The sequence below is a fragment of the Gossypium raimondii genome, unplaced genomic scaffold (assembly GCF_025698545.1).
Source record: "Gossypium raimondii isolate GPD5lz unplaced genomic scaffold, ASM2569854v1 Contig00030, whole genome shotgun sequence".
Classification (NCBI taxonomy): Eukaryota; Viridiplantae; Streptophyta; class Magnoliopsida; order Malvales; family Malvaceae; genus Gossypium; species Gossypium raimondii.
The window spans coordinates 1-17862 of NW_026291189.1; the positions used below are offsets into that span (position 1 = coordinate 1).

Sequence of the window (17862 nt, forward strand, 5' to 3'; positions counted from 1 at the left end):
GCGTGCTTGGCGAGAGTAGTACTAGGATGGGTGACCTCACAGGAAGTCCTCGTGTTGCACCCTCCATTTTATTTCATAGAATGTTTTTTTAGTTGCATTTTCTCGGCGTGGTGTAACTCATTCGTTATTTTCGTTTTGTGAAATAAATAATTTGAAGCGATATTTGGTCAAATTTGCATTTAAATTCGGCGCAAGTGCGATAAAGGCAACCTTTATATGAATAGATTGCGCAAGAGTTGGCAGGTGCGATCATACCGGCACTAATGCCGGATCCCATTAGAACTCCATGATTAAGCGTGCTTGGCGAGAGTAGTACTAGGATGGGTGACCTCACAGGAAGTCCTCGTGTTGCACCCTCCATTTTATTTCATATAATGTTTTTTTAGTTGCATTTTCTCGGCGTGGTGTAACTCATTCGTTATTTTCGTTTTGTGAAATAAACAATTTGAAGCGATATTTGGTCAAATTTGCATTTAAATTCGGCGCAAGTGCGATAAAGGGCGACCTTTATATGAATAGATTGCGCAAGAGTTGGTGGGTGCGATCATACCGGCACTAATGCCGGATCCCATCGAACTCATGATTAAGCGTGCTTGGCGAGAGTAGTACTAGGATGGGTGACCTCACAGGAAGTCCTCGTGTTGCACCCTCCATTTTATTTCATAGAATGTTTTTTTAGTTGCATTTTCTCGGCGTGGTGTAACTCATTCGTTATTTTCGTTTTGTGAAATAAATAATTAGGAGCGATATTTGGTCAATTTGCATTTAAATTCGGCGCAAGTGCGATCGGGGCAACCTTTATATGAATAGATTGCGCAAGAGTTGGCGGTGCGATCATACCGGCACTAATGCCGGATCCCATTAGAACTCATGATTAAGCGTGCTTGGCGAGAGTAGTACTAGGATGGGTGACCTCACAGGAAGTCCTCGTGTTGCACCCTCCATTTTATTTCATATAATTTTTTTAGTTGCATTTTCTCGGCGTGGTGTAACTCATTCGTTATTTGCGTTTTGTGAAATAAACAATTTGAAGCGATATTTGGTCAAATTTGCATTTAAATTCGGCGCAAGTGCGATAAAGGCGACCTTTATATGAATAGATTGCGCAAGAGTTGGCGGAGTGCGATCATACCGGCACTAATGCCGGATCCCATCGAACTCATGATTAAGCGTGCTTGGCGAGAGTAGTACTAGGATGGGTGACCTCACAGGAAGTCCTCGTGTTGCACCCTCCATTTTATTTCATAGAATGTTTTTTTAGTTGCATTTTCTCGGCGTGGTGTAACTCATTCGTTATTTTCGTTTTGTGAAATAAATAATTAGGAGCGATATTGGTCAATTTGCATTTAAATTGGCGCAAGTGCGATCGAGGGCAACCTTTATATGAATAGATTGCGCAAGAGTTGGCAGGTGCGATCATACCGGCACTAATGCGGATCGCATTAGAACTCCATGATTAAGCGTGCTTGGCGAGAGTAGTACTAGGATGGGTGACCTCACAGGAAGTCCTCGTGTTGCACCCTCCATTTTATTTCATATAATTTTTTTTAGTTGCATTTTCTCGGCGTGGTGTAACTCATTCGTTATTTGCGTTTTGTGAAATAAACAATTTGAAGCGATATTTGGTCAAATTTGCATTTAAATTCGGCGCAAGTGCGATAAAGGCGACCTTTATATGAATAGATTGCGCTTGAGAGTTGGCAGGTGCGATCATACCGGCACTAATGCCGGATCCCATCGAACTCATGATTAAGCGTGCTTGGCGAGAGTAGTACTAGGATGGGTGACCTCACAGGAAGTCCTCGTGTTGCACCCTCCATTTTATTTCATAGAATGTTTTTTTAGTTGCATTTTCTCGGCGTGGTGTAACTCATTCGTTATTTTCGTTTTGTGAAATAAATAATTTGGAGCGATATTTGGTCAAATTTGCATTTAAATTCGGCGCAAGTGCGATAAAGGGCAACCTTTATATGAATAGATTGCGCAAGAGTTGGTGGGTGCGATCATACCGGCACTAATGCCGGATCCCATCGAACTCATGATTAAGCGTGCTTGGCGAGAGTAGTACTAGGATGGGTGACCTCAGGAAGTCCTCGTGTTGCACCCTCCATTTTATTTCATAGAATGTTTTTTTAGTTGCATTTTCTCGGCGTGGTGTAACTCATTCGTTATTTTCGTTTTGTGAAATAAATAATTAGGAGCGATATTGGTCAAATTTGCATTTAAATTCGGCGCAAGTGCGATCGAGGGCAACCTTTATATGAATAGATTGCGCAAGAGTTGTGGTGCGATCATACCGGCACTAATGCCGGATCCATTAGAACTCATGATTAAGCGTGCTTGGCGAGAGTAGTACTAGGATGGGTGACCTCAGGAAGTCCTCGTGTTGCACCCTCCATTTTATTTCATATAATTTTTTTAGTTGCATTTTCTCGGCGTGGTGTAACTCATTCGTTATTTGCGTTTTGTGAAATAAACAATTTGAAGCGATATTTGGTCAAATTTGCATTTAAATTCGGCGCAAGTGCGATAAAAGGCGACCTTTATATGAATAGATTGCGCATGAGAGTTGGCGAGGTGCGATCATACCGGCACTAATGCCGGATCCCATCGAACTCATGATTAAGCGTGCTTGGCGAGAGTAGTACTAGGATGGGTGACCTCACAGGAAGTCCTCGTGTTGCACCCTCCATTTTATTTCATAGAATGTTTTTTTAGTTGCATTTTCTCGGCGTGGTGTAACTCATTCGTTATTTTCGTTTTGTGAAATAAATAATTAGGAGCGATATTGGTCAATTTGCATTTAAATTCGGCGCAAGTGCGATAAAGGCAACCTTTATATGAATAGATTGCGCAAGAGTTGGCCAGTGCGATCATACCGGCACTAATGCCGGATCGCATTAGAACTCCATGATTAAGCGTGCTTGGCGAGAGTAGTACTAGGATGGGTGACCTCACAGGAAGTCCTCGTGTTGCACCCTCCATTTTATTTCATATAATTTTTTTAGTTGCATTTTCTCGGCGTGGTGTAACTCATTCGTTATTTGCGTTTTGTGAAATAAACAATTTGAAGCGATATTTGGTCAAATTTGCATTTAAATTCGGCGCAAGTGCGATAAAGGCGACCTTTATATGAATAGATTGCGCAAGAGTTGGTGGGTGCGATCATACCGGCACTAATGCCGGATCCCATCGAACTCCATGATTAAGCGTGCTTGGCGAGAGTAGTACTAGGATGGGTGACCTCAGGAAGTCCTCGTGTTGCACCCTCCATTTTATTTCATAGAATGTTTTTTTAGTTGCATTTTCTCGGCGTGGTGTAACTCATTCGTTATTTCGTTTTGTGAAATAAATAATTTGGAGCGATATTTGGTCAAATTTGCATTTAAATTCGGCGCAAGTGCGATAAGGGCAACCTTTATATGAATAGATTGCGCAAGAGTTGTGGTGCGATCATACCGGCACTAATGCCGGATCCATCGAACTCCATGATTAAGCGTGCTTGGCGAGAGTAGTACTAGGATGGGTGACCTCGCAGGAAGTCCTCGTGTTGCACCCTCCATTTTATTTCATAGAATGTTTTTTTAGTTGCATTTTCTCGGCGTGGTGTAACTCATTCGTTATTTTCGTTTTGTGAAATAAATAATTAGGAGCGATATTTGGTCAAATTTGCATTTAAATTCGGCGCAAGTGCGATAAGGGCAACCTTTATATGAATAGATTGCGCAAGAGTTGGTGGGTGCGATCATACCGGCACTAATGCCGGATCGCATTAGAACTCATGATTAAGCGTGCTTGGCGAGAGTAGTACTAGGATGGGTGACCTCACAGGAAGTCCTCGTGTTGCACCCTCCATTTTATTTCATATAATAATTTTTTTAGTTGCATTTTCTCGGCGTGGTGTAACTCATTCGTTATTTGCGTTTTGTGAAATAAACAATTTGAAGCGATATTTGGTCAAATTTGCATTTAAATTCGGCGCAAGTGCGATAAAGGCGACCTTTATATGAATAGATTGCGCAAGAGTTGGCGGGTGCGATCATACCGGCACTAATGCCGGATCCCATCGAACTCATGATTAAGCGTGCTTGGCGAGAGTAGTACTAGGATGGGTGACCTCACAGGAAGTCCTCGTGTTGCACCCTCCATTTTATTTCATAGAATGTTTTTTTAGTTGCATTTTCTCGGCGTGGTGTAACTCATTCGTTATTTTCGTTTTGTGAAATAAATAATTAGGAGCGATATTGGTCAATTTGCATTTAAATTCGGCGCAAGTGCGATCGAGGCAACCTTTATATGAATAGATTGCGCAAGAGTTGGCAGGTGCGATCATACCGGCACTAATGCCGGATCGCATTAGAACTCATGATTAAGCGTGCTTGGCGAGAGTAGTACTAGGATGGGTGACCTCACAGGAAGTCCTCGTGTTGCACCCTCCATTTTATTTCATATAATTTTTTTAGTTGCATTTTCTCGGCGTGGTGTAACTCATTCGTTATTTGCGTTTTGTGAAATAAACAATTTGAAGCGATATTTGGTCAAATTTGCATTTAAATTGGCGCAAGTGCGATAAAGGCGACCTTTATATGAATAGATTGCGCAAGAGTTGGCGGGTGCGATCATACCGGCACTAATGCCGGATCCCATCGAACTCATGATTAAGCGTGCTTGGCGAGAGTAGTACTAGGATGGGTGACCTCACAGGAAGTCCTCGTGTTGCACCCTCCATTTTATTTCATAGAATGTTTTTTTAGTTGCATTTTCTCGGCGTGGTGTAACTCATTCGTTATTTTCGTTTTGTGAAATAAATAATTAGGAGCGATATTGGTCAATTTGCATTTAAATTCGGGCGCAAGTGCGATCGGGGCAACCTTTATATGAATAGATTGCGCAAGAGTTGGCAGGTGCGATCATACCGGCACTAATGCCGGATCGCATTAGAACTCCATGATTAAGCGTGCTTGGCGAGAGTAGTACTAGGATGGGTGACCTCACAGGAAGTCCTCGTGTTGCACCCTCCATTTTATTTCATATAATTTTTTTAGTTGCATTTTCTCGGCGTGGTGTAACTCATTCGTTATTTGCGTTTTGTGAAATAAACAATTTGAAGCGATATTTGGTCAAATTTGCATTTAAATTCGGCGCAAGTGCGATAAAGGCGACCTTTATATGAATAGATTGCGCAAGAGTTGGCGGGTGCGATCATACCGGCACTAATGCCGGATCCCATCGAACTCCATGATTAAGCGTGCTTGGCGAGAGTAGTACTAGGATGGGTGACCTCACAGGAAGTCCTCGTGTTGCACCCTCCATTTTATTTCATAGAATGTTTTTTTAGTTGCATTTTCTCGGCGTGGTGTAACTCATTCGTTATTTTCGTTTTGTGAAATAAATAATTTGGAGCGATATTTGGTCAAATTTGCATTTAAATTCGGCGGCGCAAGTGCGATAAGGGCAACCTTTATATGAATAGATTGCGCAAGAGTTGGCAGGGTGCGATCATACCGGCACTAATGCCGGATCCCATCGAACTCATGATTAAGCGTGCTTGGCGAGAGTAGTACTAGGATGGGTGACCTCACAGGAAGTCCTCGTGTTGCACCCTCCATTTTATTTCATAGAATGTTTTTTTAGTTGCATTTTCTCGGCGTGGTGTAACTCATTCGTTATTTTCGTTTTGTGAAATAAATAATTAGGAGCGATATTGGTCAATTTGCATTTAAATTCGGCGCAAGTGCGATAAGGGCAACCTTTATATGAATAGATTGCGCAAGAGTTGGCAGGTGCGATCATACCGGCACTAATGCCGGATCGCATTAGAACTCCATGATTAAGCGTGCTTGGCGAGAGTAGTACTAGGATGGGTGACCTCACAGGAAGTCCTCGTGTTGCACCCTCCATTTTATTTCATATAATTTTTTTAGTTGCATTTTCTCGGCGTGGTGTAACTCATTCGTTATTTGCGTTTTGTGAAATAAACAATTTGAAGCGATATTTGGTCAAATTTGCATTTAAATTGGCGCAAGTGCGATAAAGGCGACCTTTATATGAATAGATTTGCAAGAGTTGGCAGTGCGATCATACCGGCACTAATGCCGGATCCCATCGAACTCATGATTAAGCGTGCTTGGCGAGAGTAGTACTAGGATGGGTGACCTCACAGGAAGTCCTCGTGTTGCACCCTCCATTTTATTTCATAGAATGTTTTTTTAGTTGCATTTTCTCGGCGTGGTGTAACTCATTCGTTATTTTCGTTTTGTGAAATAAATAATTAGGAGCGATATTGGTCAATTTGCATTTAAATTCGGCGCAAGTGCGATAAGGGCAACCTTTATATGAATAGATTGCGCAAGAGTTGTGGGTGCGATCATACCGGCACTAATGCCGGATCGCATTAGAACTCATGATTAAGCGTGCTTGGCGAGAGTAGTACTAGGATGGGTGACCTCACAGGAAGTCCTCGTGTTGCACCCTCCATTTTATTTCATATAATTTTTTTAGTTGCATTTTCTCGGCGTGGTGTAACTCATTCGTTATTTGCGTTTTGTGAAATAAACAATTTGAAGCGATATTTGGTCAAATTTGCATTTAAATTCGGCGCAAGTGCGATAAAGGCGACCTTTATATGAATAGATTGCGCAAGAGTTGGCGGGTGCGATCATACCGGCACTAATGCCGGATCCCATCGAACTCATGATTAAGCGTGCTTGGCGAGAGTAGTACTAGGATGGGTGACCTCGCAGGAAGTCCTCGTGTTGCACCCTCCATTTTATTTCATAGAATGTTTTTTTAGTTGCATTTTCTCGGCGTGGTGTAACTCATTCGTTATTTTCGTTTTGTGAAATAAATAATTTGGAGCGATATTGGTCAATTTGCATTTAAATTCGGCGCAAGTGCGATGCGATAAGGGCAACCTTTATATGAATAGATTGCGCAAGAGTTGGCCAGTGCGATCATACCGGCACTAATGCCGGATCCCATCGAACTCATGATTAAGCGTGCTTGGCGAGAGTAGTACTAGGATGGGTGACCTCACAGGAAGTCCTCGTGTTGCACCCTCCATTTTATTTCATAGAATGTTTTTTTAGTTGCATTTTCTCGGCGTGGTGTAACTCATTCGTTATTTTCGTTTTGTGAAATAAATAATTTGGAGCGATATTTGGTCAATTTGCATTTAAATTCGGCGCAAGTGCGATAAGGCAACCTTTATATGAATAGATTGCGCAAGAGTTGTGAGTGCGATCATACCGGCACTAATGCCGGATCCCATTAGAACTCATGATTAAGCGTGCTTGGCGAGAGTAGTACTAGGATGGGTGACCTCACAGGAAGTCCTCGTGTTGCACCCTCCATTTTATTTCATATAATTTTTTTAGTTGCATTTTCTCGGCGTGGTGTAACTCATTCGTTATTTGCGTTTTGTGAAATAAACAATTTGAAGCGATATTTGGTCAAATTTGCATTTAAATTCGGCGCAAGTGCGATAAAGGCGACCTTTATATGAATAGATTGCGCAGAGAGTTGGCAGGTGCGATCATACCGGCACTAATGCCGGATCCCATCGAACTCATGATTAAGCGTGCTTGGCGAGAGTAGTACTAGGATGGGTGACCTCGCAGGAAGTCCTCGTGTTGCACCCTCCATTTTATTTCATAGAATGTTTTTTTAGTTGCATTTTCTCGGCGTGGTGTAACTCATTCGTTATTTTCGTTTTGTGAAATAAATAATTAGGAGCGATATTGGTCAATTTGCATTTAAATTCGGCGCAAGTGCGATCGAGGGCAACCTTTATATGAATAGATTGCGCAAGAGTTGGCGGGTGCGATCATACCGGCACTAATGCCGGATCGCATTAGAACTCCATGATTAAGCGTGCTTGGCGAGAGTAGTACTAGGATGGGTGACCTCACAGGAAGTCCTCGTGTTGCACCCTCCATTTTATTTCATATAATTTTTTTAGTTGCATTTTCTCGGCGTGGTGTAACTCATTCGTTATTTGCGTTTTGTGAAATAAACAATTTGAAGCGATATTTGGTCAAATTTGCATTTAAATTCGGCGCAAGTGCGATAAAGGCGACCTTTATATGAATAGATTGCGCAAGAGTTGGCGGGTGCGATCATACCGGCACTAATGCCGGATCCCATCGAACTCATGATTAAGCGTGCTTGGCGAGAGTAGTACTAGGATGGGTGACCTCAGGAAGTCCTCGTGTTGCACCCTCCATTTTATTTCATAGAATGTTTTTTTAGTTGCATTTTCTCGGCGTGGTGTAACTCATTCGTTATTTTCGTTTTGTGAAATAAATAATTAGGAGCGATATTGGTCAATTTGCATTTAAATTCGGCGCAAGTGCGATAAGGGCAACCTTTATATGAATAGATTGCGCAAGAGTTGGCGGGTGCGATCATACCGGCACTAATGCCGGATCGCATTAGAACTCATGATTAAGCGTGCTTGGCGAGAGTAGTACTAGGATGGGTGACCTCACAGGAAGTCCTCGTGTTGCACCCTCCATTTTATTTCATATAATTTTTTTAGTTGCATTTTCTCGGCGTGGTGTAACTCATTCGTTATTTGCGTTTTGTGAAATAAACAATTTGAAGCGATATTTGGTCAAATTTGCATTTAAATTGGCGCAAGTGCGATAAAGGCGACCTTTATATGAATAGATTGCGCAAGAGTTGGCAGGTGCGATCATACCGGCACTAATGCCGGATCCCATCGAACTCCATGATTAAGCGTGCTTGGGCGAGTAGTACTAGGATGGGTGACCTCAGGAAGTCCTCGTGTTGCACCCTCCATTTTATTTCATAGAATGTTTTTTTAGTTGCATTTTCTCGGCGTGGTGTAACTCATTCGTTATTTTCGTTTTGTGAAATAAATAATTTGGAGCGATATTTGGTCAAATTTGCATTTAAATTCGGCGCAAGTGCGATAAAGGGCAACCTTTATATGAATAGATTGCGCAAGAGTTGGCAGGTGCGATCATACCGGCACTAATGCCGGATCCCATCGAACTCCATGATTAAGCGTGCTTGGCGAGAGTAGTACTAGGATGGGTGACCTCACAGGAAGTCCTCGTGTTGCACCCTCCATTTTATTTCATAGAATGTTTTTTTAGTTGCATTTTCTCGGCGTGGTGTAACTCATTCGTTATTTTCGTTTTGTGAAATAAATAATTTGGAGCGATATTGGTCAATTTGCATTTAAATTCGGCGCAAGTGCGATAAAGGGCAACCTTTATATGAATAGATTGCGCAAGAGTTGGCGGGTGCGATCATACCGGCACTAATGCCGGATCCCATTAGAACTCATGATTAAGCGTGCTTGGCGAGAGTAGTACTAGGATGGGTGACCTCGCAGGAAGTCCTCGTGTTGCACCCTCCATTTTATTTCATATAATTTTTTTAGTTGCATTTTCTCGGCGTGGTGTAACTCATTCGTTATTTGCGTTTTGTGAAATAAACAATTTGAAGCGATATTTGGTCAAATTTGCATTTAAATTCGGCGCAAGTGCGATAAAGGCGACCTTTATATGAATAGATTGCGCAAGAGTTGGCAGTGCGATCATACCGGCACTAATGCCGGATCCCATCGAACTCATGATTAAGCGTGCTTGGCGAGAGTAGTACTAGGATGGGTGACCTCACAGGAAGTCCTCGTGTTGCACCCTCCATTTTATTTCATAGAATGTTTTTTTAGTTGCATTTTCTCGGCGTGGTGTAACTCATTCGTTATTTTCGTTTTGTGAAATAAATAATTTGGAGCGATATTTGGTCAAATTTGCATTTAAATTGGCGCAAGTGCGATAAGGGCAACCTTTATATGAATAGATTGCATGAGAGTTGGCGGGTGCGATCATACCGGCACTAATGCCGGATCCCATCGAACTCCATGATTAAGCGTGCTTGGGCGAGTAGTACTAGGATGGGTGACCTCGCAGGAAGTCCTCGTGTTGCACCCTCCATTTTATTTCATAGAATGTTTTTTTAGTTGCATTTTCTCGGCGTGGTGTAACTCATTCGTTATTTTCGTTTTGTGAAATAAATAATTAGGAGCGATATTTGGTCAATTTGCATTTAAATTCGGCGCAAGTGCGATAAGGGCAACCTTTATATGAATAGATTGCGCAAGAGTTGGCAGGTGCGATCATACCGGCACTAATGCCGGATCCATTAGAACTCATGATTAAGCGTGCTTGGCGAGAGTAGTACTAGGATGGGTGACCTCAGGAAGTCCTCGTGTTGCACCCTCCATTTTATTTCATATAATTTTTTTAGTTGCATTTTCTCGGCGTGGTGTAACTCATTCGTTATTTGCGTTTTGTGAAATAAACAATTTGAAGCGATATTTGGTCAAATTTGCATTTAAATTTGGCGCAAGTGCGATAAGGCGACCTTTATATGAATAGATTGCGCAAGAGTTGGCGGGTGCGATCATACCGGCACTAATGCCGGATCCCATCGAACTCATGATTAAGCGTGCTTGGCGAGAGTAGTACTAGGATGGGTGACCTCTGCAGGAAGTCCTCGTGTTGCACCCTCCATTTTATTTCATAGAATGTTTTTTTAGTTGCATTTTCTCGGCGTGGTGTAACTCATTCGTTATTTTCGTTTTGTGAAATAAATAATTAGGAGCGATATTTGGTCAATTTGCATTTAAATTCGGCGCAAGTGCGATCGAGGGCAACCTTTATATGAATAGATTGCGCAAGAGTTGGCGGGTGCGATCATACCGGCACTAATGCCGGATCGCATTAGAACTCATGATTAAGCGTGCTTGGCGAGAGTAGTACTAGGATGGGTGACCTCAGGAAGTCCTCGTGTTGCACCCTCCATTTTATTTCATATAATTTTTTTTAGTTGCATTTTCTCGGCGTGGTGTAACTCATTCGTTATTTGCGTTTTGTGAAATAAACAATTTGAAGCGATATTTGGTCAAATTTGCATTTAAATTCGGCGCAAGTGCGATAAAGGCGACCTTTATATGAATAGATTGCGCAAGAGTTGGCCAGTGCGATCATACCGGCACTAATGCCGGATCCCATCGAACTCATGATTAAGCGTGCTTGGCGAGAGTAGTACTAGGATGGGTGACCTCAGGAAGTCCTCGTGTTGCACCCTCCATTTTATTTCATAGAATGTTTTTTTAGTTGCATTTTCTCGGCGTGGTGTAACTCATTCGTTATTTTCGTTTTGTGAAATAAATAATTAGGAGCGATATTGGTCAATTTGCATTTAAATTCGGCGCAAGTGCGATAAGGGCAACCTTTATATGAATAGATTGCGCAAGAGTTGGCGGAGTGCGATCATACCGGCACTAATGCCGGATCGCATTAGAACTCATGATTAAGCGTGCTTGGCGAGAGTAGTACTAGGATGGGTGACCTCACAGGAAGTCCTCGTGTTGCACCCTCCATTTTATTTCATATAATTTTTTTAGTTGCATTTTCTCGGCGTGGTGTAACTCATTCGTTATTTGCGTTTTGTGAAATAAACAATTTGAAGCGATATTTGGTCAAATTTGCATTTAAATTCGGCGCAAGTGCGATAAAGGCGACCTTTATATGAATAGATTGCGCAAGAGTTGGCGGGTGCGATCATACCGGCACTAATGCCGGATCCCATCGAACTCATGATTAAGCGTGCTTGGCGAGAGTAGTACTAGGATGGGTGACCTCACAGGAAGTCCTCGTGTTGCACCCTCCATTTTATTTCATAGAATGTTTTTTTAGTTGCATTTTCTCGGCGTGGTGTAACTCATTCGTTATTTTCGTTTTGTGAAATAAATAATTAGGAAGCGATATTTGGTCAAATTTGCATTTAAATTCGGCGCAAGTGCGATAAGGGCAACCTTTATATGAATAGATTGCGCAAGAGTTGGGAGTGCGATCATACCGGCACTAATGCCGGATCCCATCGAACTCATGATTAAGCGTGCTTGGCGAGAGTAGTACTAGGATGGGTGACCTCACAGGAAGTCCTCGTGTTGCACCCTCCATTTTATTTCATAGAATGTTTTTTTAGTTGCATTTTCTCGGCGTGGTGTAACTCATTCGTTATTTTCGTTTTGTGAAATAAATAATTAGGAGCGATATTTGGTCAATTTGCATTTAAATTCGGCGCAAGTGCGATAAGGGCAACCTTTATATGAATAGATTGCGCAAGAGTTGGCGGGTGCGATCATACCGGCACTAATGCCGGATCCATTAGAACTCATGATTAAGCGTGCTTGGCGAGAGTAGTACTAGGATGGGTGACCTCACAGGAAGTCCTCGTGTTGCACCCTCCATTTTATTTCATATAAATTTTTTTAGTTGCATTTTCTCGGCGTGGTGTAACTCATTCGTTATTTGCGTTTTGTGAAATAAACAATTTGAAGCGATATTTGGTCAAATTTGCATTTAAATTCGGGCGCAAGTGCGATAAGGGGACCTTTATATGAATAGATTGCGCAAGAGTTGGCAGGTGCGATCATACCGGCACTAATGCCGGATCCCATCGAACTCATGATTAAGCGTGCTTGGCGAGAGTAGTACTAGGATGGGTGACCTCAGGAAGTCCTCGTGTTGCACCCTCCATTTTATTTCATAGAATGTTTTTTTAGTTGCATTTTCTCGGCGTGGTGTAACTCATTCGTTATTTTCGTTTTGTGAAATAAATAATTAGGAGCGATATTGGTCAATTTGCATTTAAATTCGGCGCAAGTGCGATCGAGGGCAACCTTTATATGAATAGATTGCGCAAGAGTTGGCGGGTGCGATCATACCGGCACTAATGCCGGATCGCATTAGAACTCATGATTAAGCGTGCTTGGCGAGAGTAGTACTAGGATGGGTGACCTCACAGGAAGTCCTCGTGTTGCACCCTCCATTTTATTTCATATAATTTTTTTAGTTGCATTTTCTCGGCGTGGTGTAACTCATTCGTTATTTGCGTTTTGTGAAATAAACAATTTGAAGCGATATTTGGTCAAATTTGCATTTAAATTCGGCGCAAGTGCGATAAAGGCGACCTTTATATGAATAGATTGCGCAAGAGTTGGCGGGTGCGATCATACCGGCACTAATGCCGGATCCCATCGAACTCATGATTAAGCGTGCTTGGCGAGAGTAGTACTAGGATGGGTGACCTCGCAGGAAGTCCTCGTGTTGCACCCTCCATTTTATTTCATAGAATGTTTTTTTAGTTGCATTTTCTCGGCGTGGTGTAACTCATTCGTTATTTTCGTTTTGTGAAATAAATAATTAGGAGCGATATTGGTCAATTTGCATTTAAATTCGGCGCAAGTGCGATAAGGGCAACCTTTATATGAATAGATTGCGCAAGAGTTGTGGGTGCGATCATACCGGCACTAATGCCGGATCGCATTAGAACTCATGATTAAGCGTGCTTGGCGAGAGTAGTACTAGGATGGGTGACCTCAGGAAGTCCTCGTGTTGCACCCTCCATTTTATTTCATATAATTTTTTTAGTTGCATTTTCTCGGCGTGGTGTAACTCATTCGTTATTTGCGTTTTGTGAAATAAACAATTTGAAGCGATATTTGGTCAAATTTGCATTTAAATTCGGCGCAAGTGCGATAAGGCGACCTTTATATGAATAGATTGCGCAAGAGTTGGCGGGTGCGATCATACCGGCACTAATGCCGGATCCCATCGAACTCATGATTAAGCGTGCTTGGCGAGAGTAGTACTAGGATGGGTGACCTCACAGGAAGTCCTCGTGTTGCACCCTCCATTTTATTTCATAGAATGTTTTTTTAGTTGCATTTTCTCGGCGTGGTGTAACTCATTCGTTATTTTCGTTTTGTGAAATAAATAATTAGGAGCGATATTGGTCAAATTTGCATTTAAATTCGGCGCAAGTGCGATAAAGGCAACCTTTATATGAATAGATTGCGCAAGAGTTGGCAGTGCGATCATACCGGCACTAATGCCGGATCGCATTAGAACTCATGATTAAGCGTGCTTGGCGAGAGTAGTACTAGGATGGGTGACCTCACAGGAAGTCCTCGTGTTGCACCCTCCATTTTATTTCATATAATTTTTTTTAGTTGCATTTTCTCGGCGTGGTGTAACTCATTCGTTATTTGCGTTTTGTGAAATAAACAATTTGAAGCGATATTTGGTCAAATTTGCATTTAAATTGGCAGGCGCAAGTGCGATAAAGGCGACCTTTATATGAATAGATTGCGCTTGAGAGTTGGCAGGTGCGATCATACCGGCACTAATGCCGGATCCCATCGAACTCATGATTAAGCGTGCTTGGCGAGAGTAGTACTAGGATGGGTGACCTCGCAGGAAGTCCTCGTGTTGCACCCTCCATTTTATTTCATAGAATGTTTTTTTAGTTGCATTTTCTCGGCGTGGTGTAACTCATTCGTTATTTTCGTTTTGTGAAATAAATAATTAGGAGCGATATTGGTCAATTTGCATTTAAATTCGGCGCAAGTGCGATAAGGGCAACCTTTATATGAATAGATTGCGCAAGAGTTGGCGGGTGCGATCATACCGGCACTAATGCCGGATCGCATTAGAACTCCATGATTAAGCGTGCTTGGCGAGAGTAGTACTAGGATGGGTGACCTCACAGGAAGTCCTCGTGTTGCACCCTCCATTTTATTTCATATAATTTTTTTAGTTGCATTTTCTCGGCGTGGTGTAACTCATTCGTTATTTGCGTTTTGTGAAATAAACAATTTGAAGCGATATTTGGTCAAATTTGCATTTAAATTGGCGCAAGTGCGATAAAGGCGACCTTTATATGAATAGATTGCGCAAGAGTTGGCGGGTGCGATCATACCGGCACTAATGCGGATCCCATCGAACTCATGATTAAGCGTGCTTGGCGAGAGTAGTACTAGGATGGGTGACCTCACAGGAAGTCCTCGTGTTGCACCCTCCATTTTATTTCATAGAATGTTTTTTTAGTTGCATTTTCTCGGCGTGGTGTAACTCATTCGTTATTTTCGTTTTGTGAAATAAATAATTAGGAGCGATATTGGTCAATTTGCATTTAAATTCGGCGCAAGTGCGATAAGGGCAACCTTTATATGAATAGATTGCGCAAGAGTTGGCGAGTGCGATCATACCGGCACTAATGCCGGATCCATTAGAACTCATGATTAAGCGTGCTTGGCGAGAGTAGTACTAGGATGGGTGACCTCAGGAAGTCCTCGTGTTGCACCCTCCATTTTATTTCATAGAATGTTTTTTTAGTTGCATTTTCTCGGCGTGGTGTAACTCATTCGTTATTTTCGTTTTGTGAAATAAATAATTTGGAGCGATATTTGGTCAAATTTGCATTTAAATTCGGCGCAAGTGCGATCGGGCAACCTTTATATGAATAGATTGCGCAAGAGTTGGCGGGTGCGATCATACCGGCACTAATGCCGGATCCCATTAGAACTCATGATTAAGCGTGCTTGGCGAGAGTAGTACTAGGATGGGTGACCTCACAGGAAGTCCTCGTGTTGCACCCTCCATTTTATTTCATATAATTTTTTTTAGTTGCATTTTCTCGGCGTGGTGTAACTCATTCGTTATTTGCGTTTTGTGAAATAAACAATTTGAAGCGATATTTGGTCAAATTTGCATTTAAATTGGCGCAAGTGCGATAAAGGCGACCTTTATATGAATAGATTGCGCAAGAGTTGTGGTGCGATCATACCGGCACTAATGCCGGATCCCATCGAACTCATGATTAAGCGTGCTTGGCGAGAGTAGTACTAGGATGGGTGACCTCACAGGAAGTCCTCGTGTTGCACCCTCCATTTTATTTCATAGAATGTTTTTTTAGTTGCATTTTCTCGGCGTGGTGTAACTCATTCGTTATTTTCGTTTTGTGAAATAAATAATTAGGAGCGATATTGGTCAATTTGCATTTAAATTCGGCGCAAGTGCGATCGAGGGCAACCTTTATATGAATAGATTGCGCAAGAGTTGGCAGGTGCGATCATACCGGCACTAATGCCGGATCGCATTAGAACTCATGATTAAGCGTGCTTGGCGAGAGTAGTACTAGGATGGGTGACCTCACAGGAAGTCCTCGTGTTGCACCCTCCATTTTATTTCATATAATTTTTTTTAGTTGCATTTTCTCGGCGTGGTGTAACTCATTCGTTATTTGCGTTTTGTGAAATAAACAATTTGAAGCGATATTTGGTCAAATTTGCATTTAAATTGGCGCAAGTGCGATAAAGGCGACCTTTATATGAATAGATTGCGCAAGAGTTGGCGAGTGCGATCATACCGGCACTAATGCCGGATCCCATCGAACTCCATGATTAAGCGTGCTTGGCGAGAGTAGTACTAGGATGGGTGACCTCAGGAAGTCCTCGTGTTGCACCCTCCATTTTATTTCATAGAATGTTTTTTTAGTTGCATTTTCTCGGCGTGGTGTAACTCATTCGTTATTTTCGTTTTGTGAAATAAATAATTTGGAGCGATATTTGGTCAAATTTGCATTTAAATTCGGCGCAAGTGCGATAAAGGCAACCTTTATATGAATAGATTGCGCAAGAGTTGGCAGGTGCGATCATACCGGCACTAATGCCGGATCCCATCGAACTCCATGATTAAGCGTGCTTGGCGAGAGTAGTACTAGGATGGGTGACCTCAGGAAGTCCTCGTGTTGCACCCTCCATTTTATTTCATAGAATGTTTTTTTAGTTGCATTTTCTCGGCGTGGTGTAACTCATTCGTTATTTTCGTTTTGTGAAATAAATAATTTGGAGCGATATTTGGTCAAATTTGCATTTAAATTGGCGCAAGTGCGATAAGGGCAACCTTTATATGAATAGATTGCGCAAGAGTTGGCGGGTGCGATCATACCGGCACTAATGCCGGATCCCATTAGAACTCATGATTAAGCGTGCTTGGCGAGTAGTACTAGGATGGGTGACCTCACAGGAAGTCCTCGTGTTGCACCCTCCATTTTATTTCATATAATTTTTTTTAGTTGCATTTTCTCGGCGTGGTGTAACTCATTCGTTATTTGCGTTTTGTGAAATAAACAATTTGAAGCGATATTTGGTCAAATTTGCATTTAAATTCGGCGCAAGTGCGATAAAGGCGACCTTTATATGAATAGATTGCGCAAGAGTTGGTGGGTGCGATCATACCGGCACTAATGCGGATCCCATCGAACTCATGATTAAGCGTGCTTGGCGAGAGTAGTACTAGGATGGGTGACCTCACAGGAAGTCCTCGTGTTGCACCCTCCATTTTATTTCATAGAATGTTTTTTTAGTTGCATTTTCTCGGCGTGGTGTAACTCATTCGTTATTTTCGTTTTGTGAAATAAATAATTTGAAGCGATATTTGGTCAAATTTGCATTTAAATTCGGCGCAAGTGCGATAAGGGGCAACCTTTATATGAATAGATTGCGCAAGAGTTGGCGGGTGCGATCATACCGGCACTAATGCCGGATCCCATCGAACTCATGATTAAGCGTGCTTGGCGAGAGTAGTACTAGGATGGGTGACCTCACAGGAAGTCCTCGTGTTGCACCCTCCATTTTATTTCATAGAATGTTTTTTTAGTTGCATTTTCTCGGCGTGGTGTAACTCATTCGTTATTTTCGTTTTGTGAAATAAATAATTAGGAGCGATATTGGTCAATTTGCATTTAAATTCGGCGCAAGTGCGATAAGGGCAACCTTTATATGAATAGATTGCGCAAGAGTTGGCGGGTGCGATCATACCGGCACTAATGCCGGATCGCATTAGAACTCATGATTAAGCGTGCTTGGCGAGAGTAGTACTAGGATGGGTGACCTCACAGGAAGTCCTCGTGTTGCACCCTCCATTTTATTTCATATAATTTTTTTAGTTGCATTTTCTCGGCGTGGTGTAACTC

At 42.2% G+C, this 17862-nt stretch overlaps 52 pseudogenes; all 52 read left to right on the forward strand.

The window, feature by feature from the left end:
* Positions 1-241: 241 nt before the first annotated feature.
* LOC128036744 (5S ribosomal RNA) lies at positions 242-357 on the forward strand (annotated as a pseudogene).
* A 179-nt stretch (positions 358-536) lies between these two features.
* LOC128036769 (5S ribosomal RNA) lies at positions 537-650 on the forward strand (annotated as a pseudogene).
* A 176-nt stretch (positions 651-826) lies between these two features.
* Positions 827-941, forward strand: LOC128036764 (5S ribosomal RNA; annotated as a pseudogene).
* A 177-nt stretch (positions 942-1118) lies between these two features.
* On the forward strand, positions 1119-1232 carry LOC128036705 (5S ribosomal RNA; annotated as a pseudogene).
* A 176-nt stretch (positions 1233-1408) lies between these two features.
* LOC128036749 (5S ribosomal RNA) lies at positions 1409-1523 on the forward strand (annotated as a pseudogene).
* A 179-nt stretch (positions 1524-1702) lies between these two features.
* On the forward strand, positions 1703-1816 carry LOC128036708 (5S ribosomal RNA; annotated as a pseudogene).
* Positions 1817-1995: 179 nt separating this feature from the next.
* On the forward strand, positions 1996-2107 carry LOC128036735 (5S ribosomal RNA; annotated as a pseudogene).
* A 468-nt stretch (positions 2108-2575) lies between these two features.
* Positions 2576-2689, forward strand: LOC128036709 (5S ribosomal RNA; annotated as a pseudogene).
* A 176-nt stretch (positions 2690-2865) lies between these two features.
* On the forward strand, positions 2866-2981 carry LOC128036765 (5S ribosomal RNA; annotated as a pseudogene).
* A 176-nt stretch (positions 2982-3157) lies between these two features.
* Positions 3158-3270, forward strand: LOC128036767 (5S ribosomal RNA; annotated as a pseudogene).
* Positions 3271-3445: 175 nt separating this feature from the next.
* Positions 3446-3559, forward strand: LOC128036703 (5S ribosomal RNA; annotated as a pseudogene).
* A 178-nt stretch (positions 3560-3737) lies between these two features.
* Positions 3738-3852, forward strand: LOC128036752 (5S ribosomal RNA; annotated as a pseudogene).
* A 179-nt stretch (positions 3853-4031) lies between these two features.
* Positions 4032-4145, forward strand: LOC128036770 (5S ribosomal RNA; annotated as a pseudogene).
* A 176-nt stretch (positions 4146-4321) lies between these two features.
* LOC128036693 (5S ribosomal RNA) lies at positions 4322-4436 on the forward strand (annotated as a pseudogene).
* A 175-nt stretch (positions 4437-4611) lies between these two features.
* LOC128036771 (5S ribosomal RNA) lies at positions 4612-4725 on the forward strand (annotated as a pseudogene).
* A 177-nt stretch (positions 4726-4902) lies between these two features.
* LOC128036742 (5S ribosomal RNA) lies at positions 4903-5018 on the forward strand (annotated as a pseudogene).
* A 176-nt stretch (positions 5019-5194) lies between these two features.
* On the forward strand, positions 5195-5309 carry LOC128036722 (5S ribosomal RNA; annotated as a pseudogene).
* Positions 5310-5491: 182 nt separating this feature from the next.
* LOC128036772 (5S ribosomal RNA) lies at positions 5492-5605 on the forward strand (annotated as a pseudogene).
* A 176-nt stretch (positions 5606-5781) lies between these two features.
* LOC128036743 (5S ribosomal RNA) lies at positions 5782-5897 on the forward strand (annotated as a pseudogene).
* Positions 5898-6359: 462 nt separating this feature from the next.
* On the forward strand, positions 6360-6474 carry LOC128036753 (5S ribosomal RNA; annotated as a pseudogene).
* Positions 6475-6650: 176 nt separating this feature from the next.
* LOC128036781 (5S ribosomal RNA) lies at positions 6651-6764 on the forward strand (annotated as a pseudogene).
* Positions 6765-7234: 470 nt separating this feature from the next.
* LOC128036748 (5S ribosomal RNA) lies at positions 7235-7349 on the forward strand (annotated as a pseudogene).
* Positions 7350-7526: 177 nt separating this feature from the next.
* Positions 7527-7640, forward strand: LOC128036715 (5S ribosomal RNA; annotated as a pseudogene).
* A 177-nt stretch (positions 7641-7817) lies between these two features.
* Positions 7818-7933, forward strand: LOC128036766 (5S ribosomal RNA; annotated as a pseudogene).
* Positions 7934-8109: 176 nt separating this feature from the next.
* Positions 8110-8221, forward strand: LOC128036736 (5S ribosomal RNA; annotated as a pseudogene).
* A 176-nt stretch (positions 8222-8397) lies between these two features.
* Positions 8398-8512, forward strand: LOC128036754 (5S ribosomal RNA; annotated as a pseudogene).
* A 175-nt stretch (positions 8513-8687) lies between these two features.
* On the forward strand, positions 8688-8799 carry LOC128036684 (5S ribosomal RNA; annotated as a pseudogene).
* A 179-nt stretch (positions 8800-8978) lies between these two features.
* Positions 8979-9093, forward strand: LOC128036746 (5S ribosomal RNA; annotated as a pseudogene).
* Positions 9094-9270: 177 nt separating this feature from the next.
* LOC128036741 (5S ribosomal RNA) lies at positions 9271-9385 on the forward strand (annotated as a pseudogene).
* A 466-nt stretch (positions 9386-9851) lies between these two features.
* LOC128036755 (5S ribosomal RNA) lies at positions 9852-9965 on the forward strand (annotated as a pseudogene).
* A 757-nt stretch (positions 9966-10722) lies between these two features.
* On the forward strand, positions 10723-10835 carry LOC128036723 (5S ribosomal RNA; annotated as a pseudogene).
* Positions 10836-11301: 466 nt separating this feature from the next.
* Positions 11302-11416, forward strand: LOC128036692 (5S ribosomal RNA; annotated as a pseudogene).
* Positions 11417-11592: 176 nt separating this feature from the next.
* LOC128036773 (5S ribosomal RNA) lies at positions 11593-11706 on the forward strand (annotated as a pseudogene).
* A 178-nt stretch (positions 11707-11884) lies between these two features.
* Positions 11885-11998, forward strand: LOC128036706 (5S ribosomal RNA; annotated as a pseudogene).
* Positions 11999-12175: 177 nt separating this feature from the next.
* LOC128036704 (5S ribosomal RNA) lies at positions 12176-12289 on the forward strand (annotated as a pseudogene).
* Positions 12290-12755: 466 nt separating this feature from the next.
* On the forward strand, positions 12756-12870 carry LOC128036756 (5S ribosomal RNA; annotated as a pseudogene).
* Positions 12871-13046: 176 nt separating this feature from the next.
* On the forward strand, positions 13047-13160 carry LOC128036782 (5S ribosomal RNA; annotated as a pseudogene).
* A 175-nt stretch (positions 13161-13335) lies between these two features.
* LOC128036724 (5S ribosomal RNA) lies at positions 13336-13448 on the forward strand (annotated as a pseudogene).
* A 175-nt stretch (positions 13449-13623) lies between these two features.
* LOC128036774 (5S ribosomal RNA) lies at positions 13624-13737 on the forward strand (annotated as a pseudogene).
* A 176-nt stretch (positions 13738-13913) lies between these two features.
* On the forward strand, positions 13914-14028 carry LOC128036730 (5S ribosomal RNA; annotated as a pseudogene).
* A 182-nt stretch (positions 14029-14210) lies between these two features.
* Positions 14211-14324, forward strand: LOC128036716 (5S ribosomal RNA; annotated as a pseudogene).
* Positions 14325-14500: 176 nt separating this feature from the next.
* LOC128036777 (5S ribosomal RNA) lies at positions 14501-14616 on the forward strand (annotated as a pseudogene).
* Positions 14617-14791: 175 nt separating this feature from the next.
* On the forward strand, positions 14792-14904 carry LOC128036688 (5S ribosomal RNA; annotated as a pseudogene).
* A 465-nt stretch (positions 14905-15369) lies between these two features.
* LOC128036740 (5S ribosomal RNA) lies at positions 15370-15484 on the forward strand (annotated as a pseudogene).
* A 174-nt stretch (positions 15485-15658) lies between these two features.
* On the forward strand, positions 15659-15772 carry LOC128036699 (5S ribosomal RNA; annotated as a pseudogene).
* A 177-nt stretch (positions 15773-15949) lies between these two features.
* Positions 15950-16064, forward strand: LOC128036694 (5S ribosomal RNA; annotated as a pseudogene).
* A 176-nt stretch (positions 16065-16240) lies between these two features.
* Positions 16241-16353, forward strand: LOC128036697 (5S ribosomal RNA; annotated as a pseudogene).
* Positions 16354-16531: 178 nt separating this feature from the next.
* Positions 16532-16644, forward strand: LOC128036698 (5S ribosomal RNA; annotated as a pseudogene).
* A 177-nt stretch (positions 16645-16821) lies between these two features.
* LOC128036696 (5S ribosomal RNA) lies at positions 16822-16934 on the forward strand (annotated as a pseudogene).
* Positions 16935-17111: 177 nt separating this feature from the next.
* Positions 17112-17224, forward strand: LOC128036690 (5S ribosomal RNA; annotated as a pseudogene).
* A 179-nt stretch (positions 17225-17403) lies between these two features.
* Positions 17404-17517, forward strand: LOC128036775 (5S ribosomal RNA; annotated as a pseudogene).
* A 176-nt stretch (positions 17518-17693) lies between these two features.
* Positions 17694-17808, forward strand: LOC128036757 (5S ribosomal RNA; annotated as a pseudogene).
* The last annotated feature ends 54 nt before the right edge of the window (positions 17809-17862 follow it).